Genomic DNA, 10,578 nt, shown 5'->3' with positions numbered 1-10,578 from the left:
CCCGGCCGGAGAATTCCCTCTCCGTCATTTGGCGCGCCAGGTAGGGGCTAGGCATTAGGTTTTTTGCTTGTTTCCACGCTCAGCATGATGGTGCAATTCGTGGAGCACCGCGCTGAGACTTCAACGGATTTCCTGGTGGAGGAAGAAGCTATTTCTTCCATGCCACAGGTTCCCAACCGCCCAGTGCCGGGCACTGCTGCTGTGCACGCTGCACGGCAGTATACAACTGTGCAGACATCCCGGACTCCATCGAGGGTAGCTCCGGGAGCATTGTCAGCAGCCAGGGAGTTGCTCCATCACCCTCCAAGCTCCACGGCCTCACCAGGGGCCATGAAGCAGTGGCGAGACGACGTCGACCGACTGCTCGGCATGGCACATTCCACCTCGACTAGGTCGAGGCCACGGTCATCCCGGCACCAACATGAGGCGTCGGCGTCTGTGCGCTCACCCTCAGTAAGGGGTGCACAGACCAACGACCTCCGGGCAGAACTCAATCGCAGGCATGCGGGAGAGGACGCCCGGGTCCCTTTAGAGAGGGCGCGCGAGCGCCGTCAAAACATCGAGGGTCGCAACCTCGATCAAGACTTCGCTGCTATAGCATCGCAGGCCCCAATGGGCACCCGGTCCCAAGCGGGTGTCCCCTTGGCCGGCGTGGGCTGCGCCGCTCTCGCGGATCATTTCCACGTGTCATCATGGCCACCCATGTTCCGGCCGCACCTGCCTAAAAAGTACGACGGAACGTCAAACCCGTCGGAATTCCTGTAGGTGTACGTCACCGCTATCACAACAGCAGGTGGAAACATCGCTGTGATGGTGACATATTTTCATATTGCCTTGTCTGGACCTGCCCAGACTTGGCTCATGAACCTCGCCCCAGGGTCAATCTACTCTTGGGAAGAGCTCTGCGTGCGGTTCATTGCGAACTTCACCAGCGCTTACCAGCAGCACGGTGTGGAGGCCCACCTCCACGCGGTAAGGCAGGAGCCCAGGGAGACTCTCCGGACGTTCATCTTCTGCTTCACCAAGGTGCGAGGTACTATACCTCGCATTTCCGATGCTTCCATCATCACGGCCTTCCGCCAGGGAGTACGCGATGAGAAAATGTTGGAGAAGTTGGCCACGCATGACGTGGAGACTGTCCCCACACTCTTCGCTCTGGCCGACAAATGCGCTAGAGCCGCCGAGGGCCGTGCATGGCACTCGGCCCCACAAACCGAGGCTGCCCAGTCGGGTGGCTCAGGTGCCGTCCCCCAGGATGGTAGAAAGAAAAAGAAGAAGGATCGCAACTACCAGAAGCCGCGGTCCACCTCTCTAGTCGTTGCAGCCGCGACCGGGGGTCGGGGCGACCGCAACAAACGCCCACGACCGCAGAGGGGTAACAGCGACTCATGCCCTGTGCACCCCAACGGTCGCCACAGCGCCGCGGAGTGTCGTGAGATCATTGACCTCGCGAAACGCGTCAGCGAGCGGCGCGAACAGTCTTCCAAGGACGACTCCCCACCTCGTCGCTAACCTAGCAAAGAAAAGGTTGACGACGGCGAGGTGGCCGCGGCTGAACGGGACCTCGGGTATCAGTCACCCGAGGGGGACCTGAAGGATGTCTTTGCCGAAGACTCCCACTTCGGTGGCGAAAACTAGGTGGACCCCCGAAGGGACCCCGAACTCCCCGGTCTACGGGGCCGAAGCCTGCCTTCCCCCAGAAACCCTTCTGGACTCCCCACGGGTCTAGGCTTCTGACAAGTCCATGCAGAAATGGCTACAACACGAGGATGAGGACTCTCTCATCAAACGTAGATGGGAACCCAGGGTCGGGACCTAGTCCTACGGCAGGTACCAAACCAAGAAGGGCTCCGCAACTCTCCCCCAGCTGGGAAGGACCCTTCAAGGTGACGGGAATACGCTGACCCGGGGATGACTATCTTGCTATGACTGAAGGAGTACCTCTTCCTGGCCACTGGAGCATCTCTGTAAGTTCTATCCATAGGAGCAAGTCTGAGGGGTCAAAATTTTCTCCCTTTTGTAACTAGGTAACGCATACATGTACGCCAACCCGGTGAGGTCCGTCGTCATAAGCCCAACCTGTTGGTCTGCACCCATGCATGACAGGTTATAAAGAAAAGATCTACCCCCTCAGATGTGCCTCTATGATAGTTTATCCTACTGCTCCATGGTATTACCTTGCAGTTTTTTAGATATTATTTTATCTAACCCACCCAAACAGTTCCCTTTCCATCAGACATAATGACATCCGAATTGAACAGCCAGGCTTGCAGTTTAGGATCTCTTTGCGAAAGCAGGAGGGTCCGACAGCCTGGGGGCTGATTCTAAAGAACGGAAGCCCGTTCCATGGGGTGGTCCGGAGCCTGTGTGGCCGCTTAGCCTGGTCCCGTACCCGAAAGCCTGCACACTCCACCACTCCGTGACGAGTACCCTAGTATTTGGAGCTATAAGTCCTGTGGGTCTGGCAACCTGGGGTCCGGAACTAGAGAATGTACACTTGTCTCCTGGGGTGGTCCGGAGCCCGTGTAGCCGCTCAGTCTGGTTCCGTACCGTGGGCCTGCACGCTCCACCACTCTGCGATGGGTGTCCTAGTACCTAGAACCACCATCCAGGGGGTCCAGACGCACAACTTGGCCTCCCAGACTAAACCCTGCAGGTCCTGAGCATGTATCAAAGGATGGCTAGTGTCAGATGGCGGGTCCTGTGGGTGTACTACTAATGCTCCCTAGCCGAAGCTGTGTGCAGGCCCAGGTCCCGGTCGAGGCTACCTCCTGGGGGCCATTGTAACACCCTAGGTGTTTATATTCCGCTCGACAACGAGTATGGATTTAAGCGCGTAATATCAGTGGATAAAACAGATGCTAAATTTTAGTCATCTTCTATTGCGATTTTATCGCATCTGTTTCATCTGTCGTGAATGCGACGTCGTTTTTATTTTTATTTATTCGGGCTCTTCCTAAGTTTCCGTATTGTTTGGAACGTCATGTTTCGAAAATCGGTGCGTCCGGTGAGTATTTAAAATACATCGCTCGCACGGATGCGAAATCGGAAGCTCGATTTATTCTTACAATTTTTATCCCGGGCAAATTAAATTGAACTCGGCAACAAAAGTGTTAATACAAAATTAAATCGGACTACACCCGGAACCCAAGAAAAACCAGGCATAGGATTATAAACTGAGTTGTTTCCTAGTCGAATCCGATATTGTTTAGCTTGATCCGGTAACATCAGGCTAAAACTCGAACCTGGCTAAAACTCCACCGCCAGGTCTTTTCCAAGCCGCCCTCGCCTTCAGATTTTTCGGCCGCCGTGCGCTCGTCCTCACCCTCCTGCTCGGCCACTCTCTCCCAGCTTTCAACGCTGTGCTCATCTCCTGCCCCTGCGTGATCTCTATCGCGCGCAGATTTTTTTTCCGCCGCCGTTCTCTGAAAAATCCTGCCGCCGGTGCTTATCCCCGCGCCGCCGCCGTTGTTTGGTATTTATCTTTCACCGTGCGTCTTCTTCCCTGGAAAACGCGCGCAGTTTCCCTCTGTTATCTCCAGTGCCGCGCGCCCTGTTCTTCTCCTCCCTGGCTTGCTCGCCATCCGAGCTCGCCCATGGCCGCGTCCTCCCAAACAGACGCGTGCCCTGCTCGGAATTTCCCCGGCATCCTTCCCGTGGCCACCGCGCCGTGCTCCCTCAAGCACGCCGCGCTCCTCCTGCTGCTCGCCCTCTGCGCGTGCGTCCTCCCGCGCTGTCCCTGTGTCGTGTGCTCCTTTTTCTTCCTCCCTGGACGCACGCTCTCTGCAGCTTGCCGGAGCTCCCTGCGTCGCGCCCGGGTGCTTTGCTTCTTGCTCGCCGTTCCAACTCCTCCTACCATGGATCGTCAATCCGAGCTCGGCCAAATCGGATCTCGTTCATGGCGGCTCCCCTGAGCTCTCTCTCCCATTCCGACGCGTTCTGCTCTCTGTTATTCTAATCCTCCCTACACCACGCCGTGGATCTCCTGCGCACGCACCGTGCCGAGCTCACCCCGACCTATGCTTGCCCTGCTGCTGCTCGCCCATGGCGCCCAGTCGAAGTTGCTCCCACGCGCGCCCCTGCTTCCTTGTTCTCTGTTCCCAGTGCTGCTTCCTGTGGGCCGCGCCCTGCTCCTGTGCCGCGAGCTCCAGCTCGGATTTAGCCCAGCCGCGTCTGCTCCCATTGTCGCGTGCCTCTGCCCATAGCCGTTGCTTTCTCCCTGCTCGAGATCATGCTCGCGAGTTCTCTCTGGGCGCGCCGCTGTGGAATCCCCATCAATGCCCTTGCTGTCCTAACTAGACCGTCCCAGTCTACGTACTTCGTCGTTTCACTACGTCTGGCGTCGTGCCTTTTGTGCCGGTCGTCGATCTCCCATTCGCCATGGTGTCGAACTCTTTCGACGTTGCCCTAGCCCGTTGTCGTTGTCCTAGCCTTGGAAGCTGTCGGTTTCAGCACTTCTCTGACCGTGCCCTTATTCGTGGGGCTCGCCGGCTTCCCGGTGCGCTGTCGCGGATGCCGTCACTCAGCTCTTGTGCCTTGTCGAACTCATCTGCCTCTCTTCCAACTCGCCCCAACCACGCCATTAAACCGCTTATTCTGTATTAGATGTGGTCTCCCTTTCGCTGCAGCTTGGACTGGTCGCGAGGTCATGCTCCTCGTTCGACCTCGCCATCGGTTGTTCACTCCTATTGCCGTGCAAGCTGCCAGGTCATCGGACGCTGCTCTCAGCTCGCCATAGGACTCGCTGAACCCCCCCCCCCATAGCGTCTCGATCCTCCCCTGCGTCAGCACGCCAAGTAATTTGCCTCATAGCACTGCTGTGAGCCACGTGGTCGACCTCCCTGCTTGCTGCGCTTATGATGCAGTTTGGAGAGAAAATCCAAAGTTTATTTGATGGAGAAAGAAGCGAAGTCGCACAACACCGTCAGATGTTCGACGACAACCTCGAGCCAGGATTTATCCGCATTCGTACGAGTATTGGGTCGCATTTGATGTTGGTAAGCCGATCTATACTTTTTATAAGTTTATCTGCTGATTGGATTAACTAAAACTATTAGTCGTAATAATCCTCGTATTTAGCGCATGCGCGTTGTGGTAGTGTTAAAAATAAGTGAGGTACGATGGGTTTAGTAATGCGAAAGGTAGATTAATTTAGATGATATCTAGGCGAGGTGACGACGTAAAGGATAGATTTAGTATTTTATACAACTATCTGATGAATTTTGTCGTTGTCGATTGCACTAAATAAGTAATCTAAAGAATTAGTTTAAAAAGTTGATTAAACAATTTCTATGCTTATCCCCAGTTTGAATATCGAGGGGTAGATTTTAGAGAGTAAAATGCCCATACATAATTTACTATTGGATGCTGTTAAAATTAAATCCGATTAAGTTAGAATGCCATAGCTATAGTTTTCATGTGATGTCGATAACTAGTATTATCGTATAAAATTGTACAACGTCTCGCCGCTAGGTGTGTAAATTCGCTATCGCGTAGCACTATTTAGGTTTATAATATTCTTGTCTATATGCATTCATGTGCATAATGCATGTCATTCAGGTACGTTAATTAATCGCGTAATGCGGAAGATGACCCAAGTCGACCCCAAGCGCGGGCTACTCCGCAGGATGATGCTGATGGACAAACCTGAAGAAGATCGTCAAGCAGATGTCGTCTAACAACACTAACCTAGTGTTATTCAGGCAAGCCCCAGTGCATTTGCCACCTCCTTGTGTTTTTAAATCTTTATCACATTGTTTGATGCATTAGGTGATAGGAGTTGTGTGCTAAATCGTTGATGCATTTCTTTCCTTAAAATTGATTACCCTTCCTTGATACCCGTTTTGAAAAGAATTTTATGATGGTTAGCCTTGCTTAAGAAAAACAAAATGTTTTGTTTTAAAACAAAAGTGATGCTACAGATTGGATGAGAAGTTTTCAAAAATAAAACTTGATGGTGAATCCATCAGGGCCTTGATGGATTCAACATCGGAAAAGATGTACCTCTGCCATGTACCAAACTTTGGGGTTAAATAATAAAGCTGAGACCGGGCGAGTGACTTGCACGAGAAAGGAGTCTCGGTGTAGTGTCTTCGTCTGAGTCGTTTAAGGACCGTACCGATTGTTGCCCTGCTGATCTAGGACCTTTTATCTGGCCACATACCTCGTCATGGGTAAGCTTGAACCCAGCGATTCCATACATGAAAAGACAATCGCGCACTAGGAGTGGAGAGATGGCGAGAGTGGCACGTACCCTCCTGGCAAAGGATCGCCTAAAAGGGGTGGTGTGCTCTGGGGTGGCACGGACCTGTTCATGTGGTGGAGGATCCGTGGGAATGATAGACATGTGCAAAAGAGTTAAGAGAAGCATATGTCGTGTGGTTGGAGATCCCCAGCTGGGTATTAATCGATTCGGATCACCATTACTTCTCGGATATGAAGACTGGATCGCTGCCCTTCATCGTAGATAACAAGCGAAACAAAAGTTGGATTTTAAAAGAAAGCTAGTGTAGGACAAGTGAATGCTCTAGATTAGGCAAATCTAGATTCAAGAAAAGTACTTAATTTGCAATGTAAAATTATGGCTTAAGGACCCACTTCTTGTAAGCTTTTCTGCAAAAAGAGTCTTTGATTCTTGATAAGACATACCTTGAATCCCTCTAGCCAGCATACCCTTGAGAGTCTTTTCTTTAGTCGGGTAAGTTTTGCTGAGTAATTCCGGACTCAGGGTTTTATTCCCTGTTGTTTTTCAGGTTTTAACTTTGTGCTGCTGTTGATGGTGTTAAGTGCCGGTGGGCTCGGCCTTCTTATAAGTCTAAGTAACTCTTCTATACTTCTTATTGAGGATGGTCACTTGAGCTAGCATATATTTCAAACTTACAAATAATTTATAATATTTCAAAGTTATTCCTTTGAACCACTTTTGTAATCACTCCAATAAATACAATGTAAACTTGTTGTAACTTGTAAAATTTGGTAATAAGATTTTCCGCTGCAAAAATGTTGGTGTGTGATTTGTGTTACTTTATCCTGCGGTCCTGGTTGAAAGTGGTTTATCCGAGGTCCTTGGGGCACTTGGACAGATCCTGTTAAGTTATCTGGTGCACATGCATAGCCGTCTGAGGTCTTTGAGACAAGGACAGGTGCATGTGGGCCCAATAACTTGGGATGTTTTGCCACAGCCATCGCCAACTCTTTCTTAGGTATGCTGGTCTGCAGCCTCGACACATCGAGCCTACGTCCCAGGGGGGCCAGGTACCAAGGAGGAATCGGTTACACCACACACAACAGGGACAAGTGGTACACAGATAAGTGCTAATACTGCTTGATAAATAGTACTCAAAAGTACCTTACAAAAAGCAAAAGTATCTGCTTTCAAGCGGAGCCCTAGCTCCATCTCTGCTCTACAGGATGAACTACCTCCACACTAGTAGGGCCGCGTGGGTAGCTAGCTCCGAGCGGCTCGCCAACGGAGGCGACCACCTCTGCACCGACGGCAGCGACCACCTCTGCACCGACGGCTCGTCAGCGGCGACGACTACCTCAGCTTCGAGCGGCTCGCCAGCAGAGGCAACCACCTTTGCAACGAGCAGCCTCACCAGCGGTGGCGACCACCTCAGCATGCGTGCCATGGTGAAGAGGTCCTCGCCTCCGTCCCCCTACTGGGGTGAGGACAAGACCATCCAAGCCATGATGCTGGGAGCACGGCGGAAGGCGGTGCTTGCGGTCTAGCCGGGACCGCGTAGCCAAAGTTCGCCTCCTTCACAAGGCTAGTGATCATCTTTTTCCTCCGAATGCTGGAGGAAGAGGCGGGCACCAACCCATGTGGGAGGCGAAGCCGCGGCTCAGCTCGTTCCCCACCACCGCGAGGCTGATGAACATCCTTGAAGCCAAGCATCGGTGGAAGAGCGCCGCTCCCACAAGGCCGCGCACCTCCAGCAGAGGAAAAACAAGACCAGTAGCACCGGCCTGTTAGGGAGGACAAAAGGCACAAACTCTCTAGCGGCAAGCTCATCGGAGTGGATAACGCCGACGCAAATCCTTTCGCCGAGCACCGGCGCATTCCATCCAAGCAGGCGGTATACCATTTCGAGCACTCACTCAGTCTGGGCGTGCTCGGGATGAAGTCACAAGGCCATGGCAAACTACGGCAACGCGAAACAGAGACCTTGAAAGCAAAGGGGCGCAGGGAGCTCGGAGGCGAAAGGACGCCGCGAGTGGGAGAGAAGCAAGACATGGCTGCTACTTGAGGGGTGAACCACTTTTTAAAGGCAGATTTCCCCGCTCGCGCCCCGAAGCGTCACAGGCAAGGTCTCCCCCGATGCGCACCAGGGTTCGCATCCTATGACACGGGGGCTAGGCCTCACATGTCATACAAGCTGGCTCGAAGCGCGAAGAAGGCTAATCGTCGCACAAGGAGCGTGCAACCGACCTGCGGTTATACGCCCCTTCATCTTCGCCGCAACCAACAGTCAAGAAGGCGAACCGCCGCACAAGGAGCGTGCAACCGCCCTACAGTTATACGCCCTTTCATCTTCACCGCAACCAGCGATCAAGAAGGCGAACCACCGCACAAGGAGCGTGCAACCGCCCCACGGTTGTGCGCCCCCTCGGCTTCGCTGCAGCCAGCGGTCCAACATCTGGCATGGAGGCCTAGGCCCACGTGTCATGCACCTGGCGCGCCGATTTCTGGGTGCAGAGAAGTCGCACCGCCGCTCGCTCCAATGTCGCGTCTCCTCGGGGCCGTCGCAGAAGACTGAGAAGATAAATTTTCAAAACCAATGCAGCGACTCGAGGCACCCCGCACATGGCCCAACAAAGACATTAAGTGCGGAGGTCATGGGTCAGTCAGCCGCGGGGACAGGCATGGCAGTTTGCGTGACCATGGGCGGACTGACAGTAATTGCATCAACGGGCGCGCAGGGGCAGCGAGCCAATCGCCAATCAGACTTTGGCCCCGCCTGCAGGCTCGTATCCTCCCCTGAGGCGGGCCCAAGGGCCACAGTCGGTACCCTGAATCAGGGGTACCCCTTACTACAGTATGAAGACGAGGTGCCCGTACGGCGTTCCCTAGCCGCACGGTAAGCAACACCCGACCCCACCATGTGGGCGGCTCAAGGGGCACCACGTGGCGAGAAAAGATGATACATCCCAGGATGTATCAGTTGGACCGGACCTCCGCGAGGGAGCACCAGCCCCTGTATGCACAACCCGGACCCCCGATTACGGCCCGGGACTCCCAAGTAAGCATGTCGGGTCCCTTGGATGGGGTCCAGATCCCTCCGAGTAAGGTCCGAGCCACAACGAGGTCCCGGGACAGGGGAGACCCTGGCATAAGCAAGGGTCCAGTACTAACACGTGTCCAGGCCTCATCCTGTGCGACTCCCTGCTCAGGCGGAGACCCGATGCTGCCACGTGGCTTGTTGCCCGTGACATAAGCCAACAGGCGGAGCCTGACGTCATGCCTCTAGGCCGCACAGTCTTTGCATTTATTGCAGAGAGGACGCGCCGCCTGTCCACCCTGCTGACAGGCGATGTGCCCCCTCAGCATTTAATGTGTCCTGTCCACTCCGCTGGCAGGTGGCGCCAGGGCCATCCTACAGACGGCGCACCTGTCCAGTCCATTGTCAAACAGTGCGCCCGTGCCGCGCGGCACACTGTGCTCATCATCCCTTATACGAGAAGCTTCCCCTGCACACCGATGCTACGCTGATCTCAGACGTCAGGGCATAAGAAGATTGCCCCAGCAGCAAATAGGAGTAGCGCCAAGTACTACATCTGTTATGTTCCTGGGCCCACATGTCGGGGCTCAGTATCCTTGTACATGCCCCCTTGGTTATAAAAGGGGAGGCATGCAACGTTACAAAGCAGGCCCTTTTGGACCAAGCTCAGACTCTCAACGCTCAAGCTTCCACAACAATCCAACACACAGTGGAGTAGGGTATTACGCTTAGAGATGGCAATGGGTACCCGACACCCGAAACCTGGTGGGTTTTTACTTTATTAGGGTATGGGTACGGGCTAATATCTATACCCGTGGGTTTATTAATGGGTAATAATCTGTACCCAGCGGGTACACGGGTACGTGTGTGGGATCATAGTACCCGAACCCGCAAACCCACGGGTTTTTAAAACCCGGCATAATATAAAAGAATGCAGCCCAACAGAATGCAGCTCAGCCCAGTAAGGCAGTAACCCTAGAGTCCAGTTGCCTAGTTGCCTTCTCTGGTAGTCCAGTCTAACGCTGTCCAACCATTTGTGGCGGCTGCCGCAACAGGCTCAACGCTCACGCGCACACACAATCCATAGCCGCCTCCCACATCTCACTCTCGTTCCGAGCTTCCGGCCATGGCGGTGACCTCCGGCGCCCCCAACGACAACGGCCGGTGATGCTTCTCCTCCTCCTCCTCCTCCTTTGTCCATAACTGTTTTTTTGCAGTTGCGCATCAGTGCACTTAGATCTAACTCCCAGAAGTATTGGTACTGAGTACTGACCCATCGAGCCGTCCCGAAGGGACGCTGGCGCCGCTGCGACTGACGATGAGCACCGCGTGGATCTGGAAGTTAGGCACAAGGACG

Source organism: Zea mays, chromosome 2 (assembly GCF_902167145.1).
Source record: "Zea mays cultivar B73 chromosome 2, Zm-B73-REFERENCE-NAM-5.0, whole genome shotgun sequence".
Lineage (NCBI taxonomy): Eukaryota > Viridiplantae > Streptophyta > Magnoliopsida > Poales > Poaceae > Zea > Zea mays.
This window is presented reverse-complemented; position numbering follows the sequence as displayed.